The sequence below is a fragment of the Trachemys scripta genome, chromosome 8, assembly GCF_013100865.1.
Source record: "Trachemys scripta elegans isolate TJP31775 chromosome 8, CAS_Tse_1.0, whole genome shotgun sequence".
Classification (NCBI taxonomy): domain Eukaryota; kingdom Metazoa; phylum Chordata; order Testudines; family Emydidae; genus Trachemys; species Trachemys scripta.
The window spans coordinates 106,492,536-106,515,612 of NC_048305.1; the positions used below are offsets into that span (position 1 = coordinate 106,492,536).

General features: G+C 53.7%; 1 protein-coding gene across 3 annotated transcripts in view; it reads right to left on the reverse strand.

Moving 5' to 3' along the window:
* Window positions 1-23,077, reverse strand: part of RNF220 (ring finger protein 220) — a 327,682-nt gene that overhangs the window by 164,942 nt on the left and 139,663 nt on the right. The gene's annotated exons all lie outside the window — the stretch shown is intronic.

Consider the following 23,077-nt stretch of genomic DNA (forward strand, 5'->3'; position numbering starts at 1 on the left):
GCCTCCTCCAAACCCGCCTCGAATGACTTCCTGGAACGCAGACTTTATAGCAGTCGGGAGGGAGCTGGGACACAGAGCTCATGAGGTTTGGTAAACCTACCACATGGCAATAGTAATTACAGAGATGATTCATAATAATAGAAAGGGTCATTCAGATAGCAGTAAAAAACCAGGGTTAAAAAAATTATGAGCTCTTGTTTCGGAGAATTCCCACAGAGCAACAGACAATGTGAAAAAGTCCCGGACACCCCGGGTGTGTTTTAGCGTCAATATGGTAGTCCAGGGCCATTAATAAGGGAACTCTATTAAAAGGAAGGGAAGGATGGTGGTTACAGCACCACACAGGGAGCCAGGAGACCTGGGTTTAGTGCCAGCTCTCAGAGGGAATGCCATTTAATGGTTAGAACAGGCAGCCTGGAGTCAGAACTCTTGGATTCAATTTCCACCGCTGCCACCAGCTTGCTGTGTGACCTCACGCAAGTCATGTTGCCTCAGTTTCCCCACCTCTAGCGAGGGCAAAGGAAGATGATCTACTTCAAAGGGGAGTTGGGAAATTTAACCCATCTTCATTGGCCAGGGGTTAGAAAGTGCTTCAACGGCTGCACGAGAAAGGGGCTACAGAAGGAAAAAATCAGATTCTTTTTGAATATGAAATAAGAAGCCAGGGCCCTTCACTGGCACCTCTCCTTGGAGACTCGGCACGATTTGCCCCCATTGTTTCCCACCTGCGCACCCCTGCGAAGGAAGTACATTATTATCTGAATAATTGTGTTTATAACATGACCCCTACTAAGGCATTATCCAGGGATCGGTAACAAATACTAAAAAGACAATAAAAATCACAGTGTGATTTAACCCCCCGCACAATATAATCAGTAAAACCTTTCGCTATTGAAACAAACAGGCTGTAGGAGTCAGTGACTAATTCACAAATTCTGATGAATTTCATATTTATTCGTTATTTCAAGTGATTCAGTATTGCTTTAAATCAGGCTTGACTCCTGAAGACATTTACACACATACTCAGTTTTACTCACGCGAGCAATCCGATGTCTTGAGAGAGACGGAGCGTGTCTGTAAAGTTAAGCCCGTGTAAATGTTTGCAGGATTGGGGGTTTAGACCGTAAGCTCTCTGGGGTCTGGACAATAGCCTGCTAGGTATTTGTACAGCTCCGAGCACAAACAGTCCCCAGTCTCAGTCGGGGGTGCTACATCCTACAGTGAACCTTTCTTTCCACGTTTATTGTTAACGAAGGATTGATCGTGAATCGCTCTCTGCACGTGTCAACATGCACGAGCTGAGCTGCTGTTCAGCTGCGATTGGCCAGGTATGTGACACAGCATCTTTCTGGCCCTTGATTGGCTGAGCTCACAAGCAGAGTTAAAAATCTGTTCACATTCATGCCAGTACAACAGGACCAGGTGAAAAGCGAACACCAGAGGGCGATGGAGAGTGGCTGGAGCAAAGAGAATATTTGCAGAAAAAGTCCTTGAAGTATTTGCCCAACTCTAAAAGTAACAAGGCTGCAGGAGCATAATACCTCTCCTAGACATTTATCGGGCACAGATTGCTCTCGGCACCAAAGCAACTGCATCCCAAGGGGCGGCTGCAAACCCCATTCGCATAGTGCTCCCCAGGTCACACGACTGCTCAACTATCATTTTAAAGATGTTATTTTAATTGTATGAAATGTGGTATTTTCATTTGAGGAACTGGGATCCCTTTGCCTCCACTAGAGATACTCAGGTCCGGATATCATGTGTATTATATAAAAATACACACACACACTAGTTACCTTTTTTTCTGAGAGCTGTAAGGGTTTCAATTACCGGATTCTGGGATTCAGTGCCCAGGGCTTTGTGGTGTGTGTTAGATTTATTAGAAGGTTTAGTATCAGTGGAGAATTCACGCATTTACTCCCAGGAGCCCAGCTTCCGTTCAGAGACCCTAAATCAAGACCTAAGATGGGGTATTGTCACTTACAGCATTAGCATCGTTAGCGCACTCGGGGGATGATTAATCACAACACACACGCAGACGCCCAGCCTCTCCCCCCCCAACGCACGCACGCTGCTGCCACCCCTGCCCGGATCCTGATCTGCCAGAGCTACAGCGGGAGTCCCAAGTAAGGGCCTGATCCTGAGCGGTGCTCAGCTCTCGCTGACTTCAATGGGCACTACAGGTGCGCAGCACTTCCCAGGATCAGCCTGGAGGGGTGGGAACGGCTCCGACCCCTTTTTAATGGGCAGGCTTTTATAAAATGAGCTGTTTCAAAGACTGGATGCTGGGAGGGGCTGAAGGCTTTCTCCCCAGGCTTTGCACTGATGGGAGCCTGCCCCCACTTGCTGCCTTGAGCCAGGGCAAAGAATTCTTGTTCTAGGAATAACCAGAAGCTCCCCTAGCAGGACAAAGCTGTCCAAGGAATCCCTTGGAAATCTCCTCCTTCAGATTTGCCACCAGACAAAAGAGCGCAGGGAGTTGGCTACACCGGGGAGCCCCTGAGAAAACGCTCCCCTGGAAGAAACGCTGAGCTCAGAAAAGCCCTATTAGTCCCCAGCTGGCCTGGCGGGATTTATCCGAGCCCTTCTGGAGGTAGTGAGTGCAGATATGCCGTGTTCCCCAACCAGCTGGGAGACGCATCTTGCAATCACATCCTTCCCCTCTTATAACCAACTTCCTCTCCAGGACGCAATTGAGGTGGCAACCTCATCACAGGCGTGATTGGCACTGGCCTCTGGCATGCGGCTGGCTGGCTACTGCCCTGGTATGGCTCGGGGAGCCTGAGTAGCTGAGGCTTGGGGGCAAAGCTTTTCCTTTGAAGCATTCCGGAGGAGACAGAACCACGCTCTTCATGAGTGAGATCCCAATGGCTTTTGTCTTTTTTCCAATACACTGTTACTTCCATTCTTTCTTTTTTAATTAAAACATCCCCAGCTGATTTTACAAGCTTGCCGCTGCTTCTCTCCCCGTCTCCATGTCTCTCATATGCTTGAGTGCTAGTATTAATTATTAGAGCCAATTTACTGTTTATACTCTGATGTTTTAACTAATTACCACTAATGGCAGACACCAGTGGGCAATCAACTTCATTTAGTTCCCACTGCAAACCACTCATTACCATCCGAGAGAGGGGGAGCGAGTGTGAGGGAGGCTTGGAGGGATAAATAAAGACATAGCGACAGGGGCTGGTGCCTAAGACTTGTTAGGAGCTACAGCAGCAGGAGATATTGTTGCTTCGCACTGAATTTCCTGCTGGCAACATCCTGCTGGAAGAGGCCAAAATTCAGTAGGTGCAGATGGAGGGAAAGGAAGAGACATCGATCCCTAAGTCTTTTGCATCCCTCCCCCTCGGCCCGGGGTCTCATCCTGGGAATTCTCCCCCCGCTGCACATGATGCCGGCGTTAGCATTCCCAGCCCACGCTCCGCACAGAGTCGCTGGGACCATGCAAGGCACAGGCATGTACCATATACCATATATGCATCCGAAGAAGTGGGCTGTAGTCCACGAAAGCTTATGCTCTAATAAATGTGTTAGTCTCTAAGGTGCCACAAGTACTCCTGTTCTTTTTGCGGATACAGACTAACACGGCTTCTACTCTGATACTCTGAGGGCCTCCAATATCAAAGCTGCTGTCTGGGAGGAGGACGGTACAGTCGGCAGTGCAAGCAAAGACTAACTGGGATTGGAAGGCCCAGAGCAGGCCTCCATCACATCTAGAGCAGAAATCCGGCTTCAGTTTTATCCACACCTGGGGCTTGGATTCAGTGCTATCCTTTCCTTCCCATGGAGCCAGCACCGAACCTTAGCCTAACCTACAGCCAGTTCTTCTAATTCCGTCTGGAAACCCAGGAAACCCATTAGGGAGCCTACAGTCAACACCCCACAGACAGGATGATCCAACATCAACACGAGAGGCCACGCTGCACATGCCCTGTAGATGATACAATGGCCCTGGCCGGGCTCCTACATTCTTTTCTGTTTTGGCCAAAGAAACAAATGCAGCATGCAGAGCAAGGCCTGAAAGGAGGAATGTTGGCAGCAGAAGACAGGACGCTGCCTCAGAGCGCGTGAACAGGTGCTGCAGGGTGACTGTCTGCTTGGGAGAGGAGCTAGGAATTGCCTGGCCCGCTACTGGCCAGCCCAGGGCTAGGCGGGGATGAAATGCTCTACCCGAGGTGTTCGCTTCGCCTGCTCTGGGATGACTACAGGAGAGAACTTTGTGGGGTTAGCTCAGAACGGAGCACGTGGGACTCTGCTTTCCTGTCCCTGCCCCGCAATGGGATAGCGCTGCTCAGTTTGGTTCCCAGGAATGGCCCAAACCTCCGTGCTGAAGTCCATCCACTCACAGCCTTTGGGATTCCAAGTCTCTGGCAATCTGTACTAATCCGGTGCCTGGGAATGCACTGCTGGGGGGCAGATGTCCTGGCTAGGGGCAGCTATGGCTCTAATGACCTGCCTGCTCATTACCAGTGATCAGAGTCCTGCACTAACAAAAGGGACTGCACTGTCTTAGACGTTAATATTGCTCTGACGTGTGATCTTAGCGTGGTTTCACCAGAATACCTCAGCTGGGGATCTTAAAGGAGGGCAAGAACTCAGCTGGTGGGACCGAGCGAGCCACTGCGTTTCCAAGGGGAAGGCAGAGCTCTCGCTCTCTCTCCCCCTCTCTCTGATTTGCTTGGTTGAAACCATAAAAGTTGCCTTGCTTTGGAAAGAAGGGGGAACCCCTCTGCCGTGGTGGGGATGCGGCTGGCTGTCTCCCGGGGTGTGTGTTATAATCGTGCACACATCTGAAATGTAATTGCTGTCAGCTCTCTCCATTCTTGCGGTGCGAGGCCTTTAATCTCTCCCACCAGACCCATCGGCCCTGATATTGCAGCTCCAGAAAGGCTGGTTTTATGTACTTTAACCCCGCGACCTTTACAAATCCCATCATTCCAATCAATACGTCTCATTAGCGCTAGGTAAATGTATGGGACGGATGGGGAGCCGGGCTGGGAGGAGCCCCCGGAGGGTGGGGTGGAGAGAGATCCAGCGTCCCCATCCTGCTGGCTAATAGGGCTGGCTACTGCCACGCCCCCAGGTTGGGGTCCTGATCCCCAATATCCACATGGCCTGAGTGCTGGTCCCATCCAGCGAAGGGGGGCAGCTAATGCAGAGCCCGACACAAGCTCCCTGCCAAGCGAACAGCAGAGTCAAGAGCCCAAGCTGTTAACCGGACCAAGCTGTTAAAGTCATTTTTTCTCTCTCCTTGGGAAGCAGACATATGTTTTACAGTTTTCCACTATGTCAACTAAATGAAAACATACCGGGTCCTGTAGCAGGTGATGGGAATACAAGGCCAGATGCATCGCAGCCCCCCAGCCCCAGGCAGCCTGCACCCCTTTCCCCTTGGGGAGGGCCTTGGAATGGAAGGTGCTGGCTAAGATGGCTACTGGAAATGGCGAGACAAAGCAATGGAGTTAAAAAATGACGGGGTGGGAAGGGGCTGTCCCGTGGGAACAAAGATCTCAGTCCCTGGCTGGTGTGCTGATGTCAATGCTGGTTTCCACCAGCCGAGGATCTGGCCCAGAGATTTCCATGTGGTGCATGCAGCGTAATATGGCACCTTCGACCAAACATCAACAGAGCCAGCGTGTGCCACTGGGAACCTGGGACGCCCACACACATCTGAGCCCTGGGAACCCCGGATCTGCCAGGCCAGATCGAACCACTGGTCCACGGGGCACTGGTCAATATTTGATGCTTCAAAGAAAGGACCGAGCCCATAATGCAGCTGGGCAGATGTGCAGCGTGGTGCGGGGCAGTGGGAATTGCGACCCCTGCAGGCGATCAGTTCACACCCCGAAGCAGGGGGCTCACTGGCTCTTGCACAATTGACTCAGTCTGTGTCACTTCAAATGTTATCACTGCTCATAAAACCACCCAGCCCTCCTCCGACTCCTGCTCAAGCACTTGACTCCGCGACCCTCCTGCAGCGGTGAATTCCACGGAGCCGAAGGAGCAAACGGTCTCCAGGGTGCATCCCACATGTGGCTACCACCTTCTGTGCCACTCAGGGCACGGCACTGGCTGCTGAGAGAGGCCAGTGCCAGAGGGACTGGGTTCCCCTTTCCCACCTCCACCAGGCGTGACACTGATCCAAAGGCCAGGACACTGTCCGCCCCGAGCCTGCTTATTACAGGACATCTCTTGGGCTCTGGCAGAGAGCACTGTGCCCTCTGGAGTTCCCACGGACGCTGGCGGGCAGAACAGCAGCTGCTGGCAGGCTGTGCCCCTACGCTGGCATTAAGCACCTGGCACCCCTGCACCCCGCCAGCCTGCTCCCCCGCCCCTCAGGAGCATACACAGCTCAAACACCCACCACTTACCAACTTCGCCCTTCCTGCCCACCAGCATGTGGCATCACCGCAATGGGTGATTCTCGATGGGGACCAGAGGGTTGCGTGAACAGCCGGACACTCAACGCAAAACCCTCCCTGACAAATTTAGCACCCGATGAGGAAACAAACCAGGGGCAAGGGTTCCTCCTCTCTACCCTCAGTGGACTGAGTGACTAGCCTGGCTGGTCTAGCGGTGTGGGCTTTGCTCTGAGATCAGCAGGCAGATCATCCCCCAAACCTACTCCAGGAAATCCCACCCCAGCCTCATCACAAAACAGGGGCACTCTTTCAAATGGGGATCGGGACCCAGGCGACCCTCTGGCCTCCTTCCCCTGAGCAGTGCTCGCCCCATTTGCAGACCCAGTGCAAGGTGGGAATATGCGTTACCTTAGAGGTTAGCTAGGTGGTGCTAGCACATACCTGTGGGTGCAGCACAGCCCCGATTGTGGGTTAGAAATTCCTGGAATCAAAACACTACACAACATGGCCCAGGTGCCCCAGCCTTATCGGTTATTATTAAACACCGCCGACGCGCTCAGCATTGGGCAAGGCCCAAAAGTAAAGGCGGCCCTTGCCCCCGAGCACTTGCAGTGTAGCAGCCGTCTAATTATCACAGCATATAACATTCACCAGAGGTGTGGGGGAGTGCAAAATGAGTTCTGTAGGGTCTGCAAAAACAATGGCTTCAAATATATGGGAGGGCTCTGGTTCTTAAAACAAACATCAGTGCTTCTGAGAGAATTCCTCGGGGCTTGTCTACACTGCCACTTTTCTCGCTATAAGTTATGTCGCTCGGGGGTGTGAAAAAACACACACACACCCCGAGCGACAATAGGTTACACCGACAGACGCGTTGGTGTGGCCAACGCTGTGTCGGCAGGAGAGTTTCTCCCGCCAACACTGCTCCTGCCCCTCCTGGAGGTGGTTTTATGATGTCGAGGGGAGAGCTCCCTCCCGTCGGCACAGAGCAGCGACACGAGCAGTCTCACAGCAGGGCTGCTGGAAGCTCGCTAGTGTAGACGAGCCCTCAGACTCCAACAGGTTTAAACTAGCTCAGATTTGGGGCTAAATCACCCTTTAAAAACCCAGAGGGCAGCAGCTGAATCTGGCCTCCCCTGGCATGGGTAAGTGATGCCCCATGTGGATCAGTTCTGACACCTCCTTCTGCCCACAACCCCGTCTCTCCCCTGCACTGATGCCGGCAACGCTCCTCTCCCCGCTGCTCTGTTTGTCTAGGAGCTTTGGTGAGATCTCAGGCTGTTGACAAGCACTAAACTCCACAGCGGCCAGAAAACCATTTAAGCCTTAAGCCCCCTCGGCTTTAGCGAGATGACTGTGCAGTGCGGGCTCTTAGCACAACACCTGTCGGGCGGCAGAGGGAAGGAAAAATTAATAAATCCACTAGCCGGCCAATTTCATTCGACCTGACACGCTGCTCCTCCTGGAATTAGATGAACAGCTCCCGAGGCGCCTCTCCAGAGGGGCAGGCTACTCAGACATGCTGCACCAAGATGTCATCCCACCGCCTCCACTAACACCAAGCTGAGAGCAAGCATCAAGCCTCTGCCTGGACTAGGCTCTGCCCTTGGCCTGCAGGGAGGAAAAGTTAAGCCCTGGCTTCAGAATCGCCCCCTCCATTGAAATAAGGAAAGCTACAAAGCTTCACCAAGTTCTGCGCAGCCAGACCAATCTGCTGTGTAGGGCCACTGCCTCCCAATCTGGTGTCTCAACTGTAATGTGCCCGTCTCACCACGCTGTAAGTGCCTTGGGCCAGGGGCCTTGTCCTACCCCTGCTGGATTTGGGTGAGCTGGGTTCCTTCTGGCTGAGGTCTCACCCCCAGCAATAAAGGCGCTTCAGGAAGGATTTGGGTCTGCAACTAGCATGCGGATGATCATTCTGATGCTGGTGCATCAATCCGAAGCGAATCCAGCTCCCCCTCCCAGTGCCGTGCTGGCTGCACGTGGCTCACAGGAGCAAGGTGGAGTCAGTACTTGTTTTTGACACACAAGTCAGCAGTGTGCAAATGACTGACTAAATCACTCCTCAGAGCGGCATGGCTCTGATCAGCACAATGGTCCCTCGCTGGCAGGCTCTGCACAGAGCCCAGAACGAGGAATCCAAGGGCACCTGCAGCCGGGCTTGTCCCTGTCTTAGCGTCCAGGGAGCTAGTGTGTGTGTTGTGGGGAGAAAGGAGGAAATGTGGCTCTCCACCCAGATGACTCTGGCCATCCAGCAGGTCCACTTGGACGGGTGCAGATCTCAACGGAACAGATCAGTGAGACTCAAGGGCCAACACGCTGCCTCGTTAGTATTCAGAAGCCAGCTGGGCAACACAAGAGCACGGCTTTGCTCCGGAATGACAGATTTAAGCCCAGCAGGGCTGCAGAGACTTGGCAACTTCGCTATTAATACACAGGGTCTGTTCTCCCTCTCTAGCACCCAGACATCTACATTCTCACGGAGCAGGTGGGCACACACGGCTACGTAATATCCAGCACACTCTGTCCCACATGCGGGCTTTGTCTACGCTAGAATCACTGGTGCCGCTCCACCAGTGACAGCAACATTGGGTGCGCTAGTGTAGACAGAACGCTGGCATTTTGCCCACCATGTTATGTAGCCCTGCTCTGAGCAGGAGGATCAGAGCGCCAGGGGGTGCCCTGTACTAGCCCTGGCAATGCCTCAGTGCCACCAATAGTGTGAGGCTTTTAGAGCAAAAGGGTCTCACGTAGCCCCAGCCCCACGCCCATCGCAGACAGTTGTATCCATTTCACATGTGGAAGGGTGATCCTTTACAGCCATGATTTCCCCTGGGGAACAATGCAAGAGTGCCGAGCATTATGGACCCCTGCCCGTGTCCCATTGGTATCTTTGACGAATGATGAGATTGCTACAGTATCGTAGTTAACCTTCCTGGACTCATCCGATTGAAATAAACTTAGCAGAAGGAGAGATACCGTAGACAGGCAGAGATAGACGGACCCAGATACAGTGGAACAATAACGTTGCTAGATATTATCCATGTACCTGTATTGTCAGATGACCTTGGAATCCCAATCAACAATTGCTAACAAACTATCGGATGGTGACAACTAGGGTTAAACAACCGCTGTCTAGTTATAGGGGAACAGACTGATCGCTGGAAAAGACCAGACAGGCCTGTTGTGACCCTCTCGTCTGACCTCCTGCAGAGCACCAGCCTGGGGATCTCACCCAGCCACGGCTGCAGTGGAGGGATCAGTCACAGACTTTCTTCTTTTGCCAGGCAAAGAGCTGCTCTCGGGGGTTTTCATGGGAGCAGTGGGCCCTCACAGCGGCCTTGAAACTGGGTGTGACGTTGTGCAGTCTATATGGTTTTATAAAAACATGATAATAAGTGAATATAATGTAACGGGGATAGTTTTAGAAAAATATGGTAAAAAGTGAATATAACGTAACTGGGATGTGCTTCATGCAAAAGGTCTCTTGTAAGGTATCATTACAAAGCTTATAATCTACTGAGTGTGATCATCTGATTTGTAGAAATGTACCACTCTTGTATCTAAAACTAGAAATATAAAACATAACTCTGAGGGCCTATTGTAATTATGTAAAGTGGGGGCCATTAAGGATGGTTTGGAATCTTGATGACTCCCATTGTCTGCAGATGGCCGTATTTACCTGTGAGTCTTCCTGTATATGTGTGTGCGGGCAAGTGAGTAATGAAGTCTTGCAGTGACATGTGATCATGTCACCTGAACTGGAATCCATCTTTAACCTGGTGCTTTTCCAGTGAGGGGGGTGGAAACCCAGAGGGACAAAGGGTTCCCACCTTATGCAAAAGATATATAAAGGGGTGGAAGAGAACAAAGGGGGGAGAGGAGCCATCATGAAGAATCCCCTAGCTATCACCTGAGCTGCAACGAGGTGTACCAGGGGAAAGAATTGTGCCCAGGCCTGGAAGGTGTCCAGTCTGAGAAAAAACATACTGAAGCCTCTCTAAGGGTGAGATTATCTGTATTCAGTTTGATTAGACATAGATTTGTGCATTTTATTTTATTTTACTTGGTGACTTACTTTGTTCTGTCTGTTACTACTTGGAACCACTTAAATCCTACTGTCTGTATTTAATAAAATCACTTTTTATTTAGTAATTTACTCAGAGTCTGTATTAATACCTGGGGGAGCAAACAGCTGTGCATATCTCTCTATCAGTGTTATAGAGGGCGAACAATTTATGAGTTTGCCCTGCATAAGCTTTATACAGGGTAAAACGGATTTATCTGGGTTTAGACCCCATTGGGAGTTGGGCATCTGAGTGCTAAAGACAAGCACAGTTCTGTGAGCTGTTTTCAGGTAAACTTGCAGCTTTGGGACAAGTGATTCAGACCCTGGGTCTGTGTTGCAGCAGACGGGAGTGTCTGGCCCAGCAAGACAGGGTGCTGGAGTCCTGAGCTGGCAGGGAAAACAGGAGCAGAGGTAGTCTTTGCACATCAGGTGGCAGCTCCCAAGGGGATTTCTGTGATCCAACCCGTCACACGGGGAGCTCGGGTTCCTGAGCCAGTCAGACCTGGAAATCACCTCTGGATGCCCATGGTGGGTGTGATAACGCCGACACCCCCCCAAGAAGTGAAAGGGTTGTCTGTCTAGCTAGGTTTGCACACTGTGCCCATCACCATGATATCTGGGCAGCTGAAGATCCAGTTTTCAGTGCAGGATTGCTCCCTGCGTTTTCCAGCACCTTGGCCAGGCCAGCTTTAAAAGCCCCCGAGGGATGGCGCTTCCAGCCCTGCCCCAGGGAGAGGATTTGGCAGCCTGACATATCTCACTACCAGGAAGCTTTTTTCCTCTGCTTAGTTTCATCCCACCCACTCCTGGTTCTATCTCCTCTCCCTACCCTAAATACCACCTTTGGGGTAACACTCACCTCAGAGGGCCATGGGTGGTGACCATGTAAGCTGGGACCTGCATCTCCCATTTTCTTTTTCTGCAGCTATCCTTCCCACCAGCAGGCTGCTCTACCCCGAAAGGACGCAGTGAAGGGGAGAGTATAACCCCAAGGGTCAGCCCCCGGAAGGGCAGGTGATGGGAGAACCAGACATGGTCATTACCGGAGAGAAGGTCTGATGTGCTGGGAGACTGGTCCCAGTCCCAGAGCAATCTCTGCGTGGGTTTGTCCCTGGCACAGCCCCCCTCCCCCCGCCTCAGTGCTCCTTGGCGGAGCTCAGACCCCAGCCCCTGCCCAGCCCAGCATTTCAATCCCAGCCATTACAATGACAATGGTGACAAGAGATGCTTATCACTCCTGCTGGAGATGGATTTGCAGCTGAGCCCCTCCTCACTCTCGCTCTCCCACTGCTCAGGATGCCGGAGTGGGACCTGGGTCATGCCACTGGTTCTGATCCGTTCAGATCTAGTTCCTGCAACCTCCCTAACAAGCAGCTTCGGTTCCACCCCTCTCGGTCCAGCCAGATCACGGGGCCAGGACGCTTGGGTTTTATTCCCAACGCTGCTACTCACTCGCTGGGTAAGGCACGTCCCGGCCCTGTGCCTCAGTCTCCCAGGGTGCAAACAAGGGAGAATCCTGACCCCCCTGCTGGGGGTGGGGGTGGTGACGGTTAATTCCTTAGTGTTTGTCCAGCAGACGGCGGGGCAAAGGATCCTCACCGTCAGAGCCTGTTACAAACTCATTAGCCACCACGTGAGGCAGGCACCATCCTCCCTGGTGTTTGCCACTGGGGGACCAGAGGCACAGAGAGAGAGAGACGGCAGGAGACATCTCCAAGGTCCTGCCAGGAGTGAGTGGAGAGCTGGGACCTGCAAGGACCCAGCCCCGTGCTCATTCGCTAGCCCAGCCCTCTCGGGAGCTGTGTGTGTTCAGTAGTTCAACATGGCGGGCCTCTGTTTTCAATTCCCCCGAGCTGATCCTACCTCCTGGACATCCCAGGCTTGACCCTCCTGAGCATGGGCGTCGGGCACATTGATTCAACATGGCTGCAGGTCCTGCGGGGCTGTTTGCAGCAGACACTTCCAAACAGCAGTGCTGGGTGGCCTTCCTCTAGGAAGTTTATGTCTGTGGCCCCCAACTGTGCCATATTAGATCAGGGGAGAGCATGTCAGAATTCCCTCCCCGCCGTCTATCCAAATTACCACCCGCCCTTTGAAGCCAAGTCATCGCTCCTCGCGGGGAGCTGTTTGGTTTCTCTTATAAGGAAGCAGATACTATACAAAAGTTTCACTGAGGTTAGGAGTGAAATTAACAAAGCCTTCCAGTGTCTCAGACTCCCCTCCCTCCCCCCACCCACGGCTGAGATTCACAAGGAGAACTCAGTTCCCCCAGCCACCAGCCTCAAAACATGTCTGATTCCCTGCTCAGACCAGCCTCAGAAACCCATGCAAGGCAAGACTTCCATCTTTCACTTCCCTGTTCCCCATCCCCAGGATGGACAGAGGGGTGTTCTGCGTGGGAGGAGGAGGGGGGGTGACAGCTGAGGTAGGCGAGTGGATTGTGCCAATCAAAAGGTAGAGAAAATCACCCCCTCAAAGCTAACCTGGCCTCCAGGGTGTCATTACAGCTCACCAGACTCTTGTCTTTAGCCGCTTAGTACAAATACTACGCACTCACATAGGCTTTCCATCCAGAGATCCCAAAGCGCTTGACAAAGGTGGGAGTGGGGGGCAGGATCATTAGACCCATTTTACAGATGTGGAAGTTGAGGCACAGAGCAATTGCAAGTCACATGACAGGACCGGTAAAAGACCCCAGGAGTCAGAGGTGACGTGTGTGTGTGTGGGGGGCAATGCAGGGTCACATCCCCACCCCCCAGATTTGCAGCTTGGCTTGTACCGAGCATGCTCAGTAACGCTGCGTGAAGCCGGCTGCCCTCACTCTACCCCCAGCCAGTAGGCACAGGTCGTCTCTGCCAGGAGTCATGATGCGCAAGCCACTAGAGCACTGCTGGCGCCTTTAAAATTGTCACCCAAGCCCAATGAAATCCAAAGGGCTCTTGACACGCCGCAGTCGAAAGTTCTCTCTTTGTTTCTGGTTAATAAAAGAAACACAAGGCGGCGGCAGGGAAAGTGTCCGAACAATCAGCGCTTGTGTGCCAGCAAAGAAAGGCAGCTTTGTGCTGGCTGGTGCATTCAGGGCGAGCTCAGGGGTGCCTCGGGATGGCACTGCAGGTACCCCAGCAGTGCCAGTCGGGACAGGGTCACAGAGACAGGCCTGTGCTGGGTCCAGCCCCTGGCACGGCATGTTACTGCCTGCATTTATTAATAGAAATGCTGCCTATGTCTTTGTGCGTGTTGGTTTCTGCTCTGCTGACCCGCCTCGCGCCTGCTATCGCACCATCCAGCAGCACCGCCAGCCCCAGCAATTCCAGGGCTCTGAGCTTTGATTCCCAGGGGGTCAGGACTTTTCATGGGGAGGGAGAAGTGCTTTCCCTTCCGGCAAGCTGCTAGTCTCTCCATTCTCTCTGCCTCCCCAGCTCAGCTGGGGGCTCTCTGCCGCAAACCTCCGCCCTAGAACAACGGGTCCAGCTGGAAGGCACATCCCATGCTGTCTGGGCAGAGCTCTCCGGAGGGTGGAGCCACCACAGGGATTTAACGTGAGCCCATCTCCGTGGCCTCTGGGCACGGAGGTCAAGTTAGGCAGGGAGGGGCAGCCCCATTTGAATTGTGTGTAGAGAGGGAGTCAAACTGGGTGAGTGAGCCCAGCTCCAAACCTTCCCCAAATAAAGGGGTGTTTGGTTCCGAGTTCTGATTTGGCCCAGTCTGGAGCTAGAAGTTGATCGCAAAACCTGAGCTTTCCCTGAGGCAGGGGGCCACGGCTGAGGATAACAGAGGTTCTGGTTCTGCAGCTAAGGGAGAGATGGCCGTGTTCTTTTTTAGTCAGTCTGATCAGCTCGGTGTCCCATAGGCTGTCTCTCTTACCAGTCCTACACTCCAGGTTGTCACCCTGGCCTCCGAGATCCCAGGCGCTGCACGAGGGCTCTGGGACTGGCCCAGAAGAGTCAGGCACCAAGCTGAGATCTGGAGAGGTGCTCTCATGCCCACGCTGCAGAAGCCCTGCAGTTCTCGGAGCCAGTTGCATGATTACATAATCTCTTGTACAGCATGGCGTGTTCACAAGAAGTACTGTAAGCCCAGCTACTAATAATACTGGGCATGTATGCTGCACTATTCATCCATTGGCCTGGATGCACTTGACAAAGGTGGGCTAATATTACTGGGCCCAGAAAGGGGCCATCGCACCGTGAGTCAGTGGCAGCACTTGGACTAGGACACAGTAATCCTCACTCCCAGCCCCTGTTCTCACCACTAGGCCCTGCAAGCAGGATAAGGAAGGGAAAGATTGTGCAGGGCGGGGGAGTCGTGATTTTAAACATCTTTTCTAGGAATGCCTCCCCCAGGAGGTGGCGCCCTTTGGGGAATTTATGTGAGCGCCAGGGATGCCCAGAACTGATGCCCTCTGACCCAGGACCAATGGAAAGGTCCGAGAGCTCTGGCGGATCATCCACCTGGCCGGAGAGTGAGCCGGGGTGAAGTCACACCCCAGGCTTGTGCATGGATTCCAGAGACGGGTGTACGGCAAACAGGATGTTACAGCACTGGAAATACCGATTCACCCTTCCAAGAGAAAGGAGGAGCCTGGGGATAGGCTGGCAATCACAGCCCATCATCAGACAAGAGGTGTCCGGCCGCCTCCCAACCAGAGCCAACTTCCACTCGCTATCGGGAGCTCCACCGCTCTGCTCCCCACACGCAGACTTGTACCAGGACGGAAGGGCGGGGTGCAGGGGCAGGGCTAAGGGGGAGCTGTAGAAGCCCAAAGGAGACACCGTGGGGCAGGGACCCTAAGTCCCTCCTGCAGGAGGTCCTTTTCTTGGCATCTCTTCCTCCTCCTCTCCCCTGGCCCCTGCAATCCCAATCCAATAACAGAGACATCTGCCTCACCTCTTCAATCAATACCCAGCTCTTAATAGTCCTGACGATTCTCAAAAAACCACGGGCATTAAATGTTAATTATATCTATTTGGATTCAAAAAATTTTATTACTCAAGTTAATTATAGCCGGAGTCGTAAAAAGGTGCAGAGCAAAAAGGCCGCTGCCTTGCCAGGCCTGAGAGACGCCGCAGGAGGAGGCTACAAAGGGAGCTGCTCAAAGCCCTTCTCGGCCGGCTAGGATGCCAACTGGTGTGGTAAGGGGAGGCCGGGCTTGGGGGGTGCAAAGGAAGCAAGCACGGCCCAGAGAGACAGCAGGGAAAACCCTTCCGAAGAGGGGAGAGCCCATGGGGGCAGCAGAGACTCAGTGGGCGAGGAGTGCTTTTCCCACCCCCAGCTACGAGGAACGAGGGCTCTACCAGCAGCTCAGAAAAGGCTTCTAGCCCTGGGCCCCTCCTCGGTGCTAGCCCTTCATCTGGGAGCGGGGAAGGGATGAGCCGCACAGCTCCACTGACCACACAGCTGGGGGGCAGCAGGGCAGGTACCCCAGGTAGCCGAGGCTGGGCCTGCACCAAGCCCGGGGCCTCTCATTTACTGCTTTCCTTTTACCGTAAAACTGAAAGGGGAAGGTGCACCCTTTAATCACTGCCTCCAGGGCCCCGCCTGAAACCACCCAGAGACTGAGCGAAGGCTAGGAGTTAATGCTCCTTCCGACACCTCTTTATGATTCATGGGCCTGACCTTGAGCTATAAACTGCTCAACCTCCCTGACACGCCGGCAGTATTTACAGCCTACAGGGGCCGGTCCACGCACGCCGCCATGCGCATACATACAAATACCCACGGGCATACACACAGAGATACATGTCCACACCCATACACCCAGGGACATACCAACACCCGGATGTGAACATACAAACACACGTGCGCACATGCTGCAGTGCCAGTAGAAGACCTGTGGGAGCCATGTCGGACAAGGGGAGGGGAACGCAGAGATCTCCCCCACCTGCTGCTATGGGGTGAACCCAGCAGAACAGGGGCAGGGGCTCTGGCCACTGGCAAAGCAGTGATGCTGCCAACTCGGGGAAGGGAACAGCCCCCTTAACTCCCTAACTAGGGTGTGACACTACAGCCATCAACATGGGAGCTGACCCTCTTGCTCGGAGTCTCGCCTGTCCCCAAGCTAACTGGCCCCCGCTCTCTGACAGCCAGTGCCCTCTCACTTCTCTCTGCAAGCCCCTTGTGCGGGCGCTGCTCTGATTACCAGGAGGAGGGGGGGAGGAATCCGTACACCCAATGCCCTCAAGTCTGGGCAGGTTCAGCTCTCAGCACCATCATGCCAGAGGCCACGGAGTTCATCTGGCTGCGTTCCCAGCAGGGGGGAAACTGAAACCTCCTCTGCATTCAGCTCTGCAGGATCAAAGGCTGGTGACACATCACCAGGCTGGGTACAGCTTGGGAGGGCGTGTTAGCGGAGCTCAGGTAACTAGAGCCCTAACGAACCGCGCTGCTCCATTTCGGACACTAGGCACGAGGGCTGTGCTACTTCACTAGAACTGAACCACCTCTGTCTCCTTGGGAGAGATACAGGAGTTCCCACTGGGGTGTCCGCCTAGGGCTTCTCGTGGGCATTCCAGCAGCTGGGATGCTAAACGGGAGGGAGGCTGGCTTTACAGAGCCCCAGACATACTCAAGGTATCTTGCGAACAGGACAGGAATGTTGGCTAGTGGTTCGAGCAGCCAGGAGACCGAGGCTCTATTCCCAGCTCTGCCAGTGATTCATTACATCATCTTGGGCAGGTTACAGCCCCTCAGTTTCCCCATCAATATAATGGGGAGAATAAAACCAACCCACCTCGTTTTAGGGGGGTCAGGAGGCTAGGAATAATCATTGTAATTATTAATATTAGATCTTGTGTTAGTGAGTTAGGGAACGTTGGCCAGGCTGGTCAGGTTCAAAAAGTGCATGGGGTACTTTAACTTCCACTTTCACCTGGGTGGTCCTGCCCACAGTGCCCCTGGCAGGGCCCACACCAGCTCTCTGCACAACCCCAAGTGGGGGACCAAACTCAGGACTTTCCAGAAGAGAGGTGATCACCTGGGATCCGTGTGAAAGGTAACAGCCAGCCACCCCATCCAAAAGCCCAGGAAACTGGGTGATGTATTGCTAAGAAAATAATCCCTCACGTTTTTTTGTTAAGTTTACAGGTTGTCGGAGGTGATTTTTTGGTTTGGTTTGTTTTGCTCTCCTTACAAAACAAAAGAGGGAAAAACCGCCCTTATCTCGGAAAGCAGAGTTCAGGAAAAAGCTACTGGTCTTTTGGACTCAGTAAGTCCCCTCGGTAGCCTTGCTTGTCATCGAGAATTTATCAGCCCAACACAGATCTGGTATAATGTGCCATATAACTAGTGCATAAACAAACTTCAGCATGATAAATGCCTTGCTTTGAAGCCATAAAGTTATTAGCTAGTGGCTGTTAGCTACTGCTTAGCATGGGGCACGTTCTTTCCGTTAACCCCTGACTGCCCGCCCTGCGCTTACCAATCTGCCGGCCCTGAGGAGGTCTCAGAGTCTGGAGCGGGGGCGGGGGACCACCGTGAGACTAAATGTGGTGAAAAGACCCTCGCTTGGCCTTGCAAACCTGCTGCCAGGTTTGGCTGGGACAGATGCCCCGTGCAGACTTATCAGTGCACTTTGTACCTGCCGCGGGAAAAGGCTGCAGACTGAAAAGAGGAAAGCACTGCCGGGAAATGAAGCCCTGGAGAAGCTGGTCCTGATCCACCTCCCATCTTTCTCCTGCAGCCCCAAGGAAGCCAGTGGAGAGGGGAGGCCGAGGCTGTAACTGAGCTCTGGGCTGGAATCCAAACTGACCCACACATGGAAAACATGTGGCTTTTCAGGTGATTCTGTCCGGGTTTAGTCCCCACTACTCCCAGCCAAATAACAGGGACTACCCGACACTCAGGGCCTTCTGCTTCCGAAGCGCATCACAGACATGAACCAGCAGAGCCCAGGAAACCGCTGTCCACACTCCTGATCAGACAGAGACACCCTCAAACCGATTCCCCAGCAGCCAACCCTTTGGTGAGCTCGCTGTGTCTCCCCGCACGCCAGGGAAAGGCGCAGACAGGAGACACAAGGACGAAGGGACAGCAGGGGGCAAGGAGGCCAGGTTCTCTCTCCAGCACTACCAAGGATTTCCATTAAGAGAAGCGCTGATGAGGTCTCTTAAGCAGAAGGGCCCTAAATCACGGCTCTTCTTCTTTGGATCAGCCGGAAATGGCCAGGAGACAAAGTCACACTAGACTTTAAAAATCCCCATGGTTAGCAGCACCAGGGCAGCGACCCCAGGAGGGGTGCTGATACAGAGCAGCACAGGTCTAGATGGTTAAAATGCCTCTGGCCCCTGGGGGTGTAGTGGAAACCGCTGCATTGGGTGAACCTGCATGCTCAGCCGTCGAGCCACTCCATGGCCGCGGTGACCCCGAGGCTGGCCAGGAGCTGCTCCACTGGCCTTCCCTTCCTCACTGGCTGCTTAATCAACGGGCGAATGAATTGCAGAGTGAGGATGTGGGTGGAAGCACAGTGGATATGGGGACCTCCTGTTCCCATTATGGGGAGCCCTGGTCAAATGGTAACTCCTCAACTCCCAGGGCACTTCTTGACCCCCGTGACTGGGCTTGGGGAGGGAGATATCCTAGCTGCTCTTTGGAGCGAATTCTCCGTTAGGCCCAATGTGGGCTCTGCAAAGCACAGAGAGCGGAGGTACTTTGCTGGGCCCCCTGCTAGCCGAACGCAGACCCGTGCATCTAGAGCACAGCCCACAGTCTGGATGGAAGTCACCACTGGGCAGTTCCTGACACGCAGAGTTTAGGTCGCCCGATCCAAGCGGGGGTAGAATCCCATTAAAGGGACTTCCTGTCCCATCTCTCACCCAGACCCTGCCCCACTACTGAAGAGCATCAACATCTAGTAGCTAGGGCACTTAACTGGGCATCAGGACTCCTGGGTTCTATTCGTTGCTCTACCACCGACCGCTGCATTCCCTTTTCCCTTGTCTGCTTAGACGGTAAGTTCTTTGGGGCAGGACTCTCCCTTACTGGGCACGCAGCCAGTGAGGTCCCAGGTCTTGGTTTGGGGCTTTTAGGTGCTATTGTAATACAAAGAGCACCCATGGAGCTACTGCAGCAAGGGATTAAAAAAACCCCGAACTTTTCAGACTCCCTAGTAACTGACCAACTGCTCCCTGGTTCTATTTTTTTCTTTTCTGCCGGAGCAATAAAAAAGGAAAAATCAACATCCAAATGATCTTGTTTATGGTGACTAAATAAGCTGCATGTGCTTAATCCGTTAGAGTTTAATGAATTTACGACTTGCTTTGGAATTTGACAAGGGCCGTAAAAGAGTAATTAACATTTATCAGTGTGTTTTTTACACACATCCCCACCTTCCTCCCCGACGCGAAGCCGCATTGGGTATCGGGGGGGATATAAAAGAGATCAATTAATTTTTAATAATCTTGGGGAAAGATTGTAGAGTTGAGGTATGAACTCAGGGAGTGTCAATAAATGTGCCAAAGGTTGGCCTGGTATCTGGGCTTCCTACCACCCCCCTTCTTCACATGCTGTTCAGAGGGATGGAGATGGCAGTGGGGGCAGGGAGTGGGGAGACAGACTGCTACTTGTATCACCATGGCTGGGCTTGGTTCCCTGCTCCTTCGCCATTTATCACACTGCGCAGCGGCCCATTTATCATCTCATTCAACACATGCTCCCTACCCCAGCTGCTCCAGGGACAAACCTCTATGCCCCCAGGATGTGATGGGAGAAAGCAAACTGCCAGGCGAGCTGGCCTCACTGCCTTTTCTCATGTAATGCAGCAAGGGGGTCAATTTGAAGGGGAAAACACAAACTCCACTCACAATCCCAGACTCAGCCCACAGTCTCAGAGTCGTTGAACATTTCTGCTCAAATGATCAGAGTCATTAAAAATGTCAGTGCTGCTCTAGTCTTCATGATCGTTAACTGTAGAAATATTCCACAATACAAGCATTATTACACAACTGTCATTAGGGTTCAGAGTTAACGACATTGAGCTGACTGGGAGATGCTTACACTTCACTTCTGATCTGATCCTTGGAGGTGCCGAGCACCCGCAGCTCCCCAGGGTCTGTCTGCTACAGCAGAGGCGGGGTACCAGACTAGATGGGCAACTGCTCTGTTCCTGTGCGGCAAGAGAGTGGAGGAGATGGACCATTGGTCTGCTATGGGCTATTCTGACCTCGAACAGGGCAAGCCCTGCATCACAATCCTCTCCGCCCCAGGCGCACCCAGCACATCCTGGTGGAAGCTGCTGCTAAGAGCAAGGTGGCGATTCAGGAGCTGCTGGAGGGGCCCTCAGGACTCCATTCCCACACCCGCTTCCTGCACCAACCCCAGGCCAGGCCAGGGAATCTGCACTTCTGGAGACCGAAATCCAGGCAGCCTTTGGAGCAGCTCAGCTTTGAGCCCAACGCACAAGACGTGTGTGTGTGTGTGTGTGTGTTAGTCCCCTCCCCCCGGTGTGGGGGGAGTGGAAGGGCCCTCTTTGTGTATGCGGGGGAGAGATTGAGAAAAGGGCCTGTGGCTGGTCTGTGGGGCAGAGGGTCCTGGAGCCCCACAAACAAATGCTCGGGATGATGAATTCCCAAGAGGCCTGAGACTGTCCGGGCATCTGCTCTGGACAGAAACAAATTTTCCCTGTCGAATGTAATGACCCAGGAATAAGCAATGAAGTGGGGTCTGGAGCCAGGGGGTCTGGAGCATCTCTCCCCTGGCTGCCCCCGGCCCGAGCACAGCGCCTGCACCAGCCGCCTCACCCCCTTCCCACTGCTTGGACTCCTCAGTGCCAGGAACCGCACCCACGGGCCGCTCGATGGAGCAGACAAGCACTTGGGATGTGATGCTGGGCAGGTGTGTCTAAATTCAGCTCCCTCCTGTCTAGCTGGATGGGCGTGGAATGGGAGGGCTGGGCGGGAAGGAAGGCCAGGCAAAGTGGAAGATAAAAACCGCACCCCCGGCCTGACCCCTTTCCTAAGGCCAACTGGGGGACTGCGTGGGCTCGGTGGGATGCTCTGCTCAGCCCCTCTCTGCCTGCGGGGCCCCTGGGCTGAGAGGACTGGAGCCTGCCCAGGAGAGACAAGGGCGTGGATGGGGTGAGGTAATCTCTTTTATTGGACCAGTTTCTGTTGGGGAGAGAGACAAGCTTGTGAGCTACAGAGAGCTCTTCTCCAGGTCTCCCTCGGCAACCAAAGCTGGTCCGGTAAACGAGATCACCTCACCCAGCTTGTCACTAATATCCTGGGCCCAACACCCCTACAAACAACTGCTTGACACTGGACGGTCCTGCGACCCCCAGCAGGGTTCCCGGCTCCAGGAAGTGCTGGCAAAGCTCCTGGAAGAGGGGGTGGTGCTAGCGCAGTGACCCGACAGCGGGCAGCAGCCTCGGCCACTGGCAGGGAGCAGAGCAGAGACACCGCGCAGGGGAGAGGGAGCTCAGCTGGGAGGAGGCCCCCTCGATGCGTCAAAGCTCTTGGGGAGCAGTTGCAGAAAGCCCTCGCTCCTTGGCTTCCTGAGGGGAGAGCGCCAGCCCCCAGCAGTCTCTCAGGGCCAGGCTCTCAGCAGTGGTGCCCTCGGGCCTGCCTCAGACAAGGAACTAGCTGAACGTGACCGGGCCTTGCTCACCAGGGGAAGCGCCCGCCGTGGTAGGCAGCCGAGCTCTCTCATCACTGGCGGGAAATAAATAGATTTAAATTAATAGAGATATCCTAGCTCCTAGAACTGGAAGGGACCTTGATAGGTCATTGAGTCCAGTCCCCTGCCTTCACTAGCAGGACCAAGTACTGATTTGCCCCAGATCCCTAAGTGGCCCCCTCAAGGATTGAGCTCACAACCCTGGTTTAGCAGGCCAATGCTCAAACCACTGAGCTATCCCTCCCCGCAATGAAGGGAGGGATAGGGATGATAAAGGTGACCGCTCAGGGAGTCAGGTTGCGGAGGATGGTTTCCTGAGCAGGGTCCAGAGAAGGGGTGAGAGACTGCCTGGCTCTGGGGAGGAGACATTAACAGCTCAGCACCGTGCTCTGCCCTACTCTAGGGCCTTCCTTGTGCAGAGCTCCAAGCGCTCTAGAGAACCTGATGATCACAACGATGATATTATCATCCCCATTTCACAGAGGGGGAAACTGAAGCACAGAGGGTTGACAGGATTTGCTCAAGGTCATACAGGGAGTCAGTAGCAGAGACAGGAATAGCCCTAGTAGACCTGACACTGGCTCCACTGCTCTCATCTCTAGAGACCCCTGCCTCCCAGCATGGGGTTCTCTCTGCTGCATTACCCCAGCTTTTATTAGTGAGAGTTGCTGGCTAAGATGTCCCTGGCGGCACCCACAGCCAACCAGCCAGGGCCCCACTGTGTACCCCAAGCCCACCTGGTGGAAGGGTCAGCACAGCTTTCGTCCCTGTTCATTGCTCAGTGGCTGCTTGAGGATGGAGAGAGCTTGTCTAGTGATTAGCACACAGCACTGGCTGCAAAGAGCTCAGGACTTACGTGAGCAGGTCACAGCCCTGCTCTGTGCCTCAGTTTCCCCATCTGTAAAATGGAGATAACGGTATTGGTCCATTCCCCAGAGGTGTGTTGCGAGGCTATTACCTGACCCATCAGAGGCTGCGTGACTGGCTAAACGGGGCATGACAGGGCCACTCGCCACTGCTACACCTCTGGCAGCAG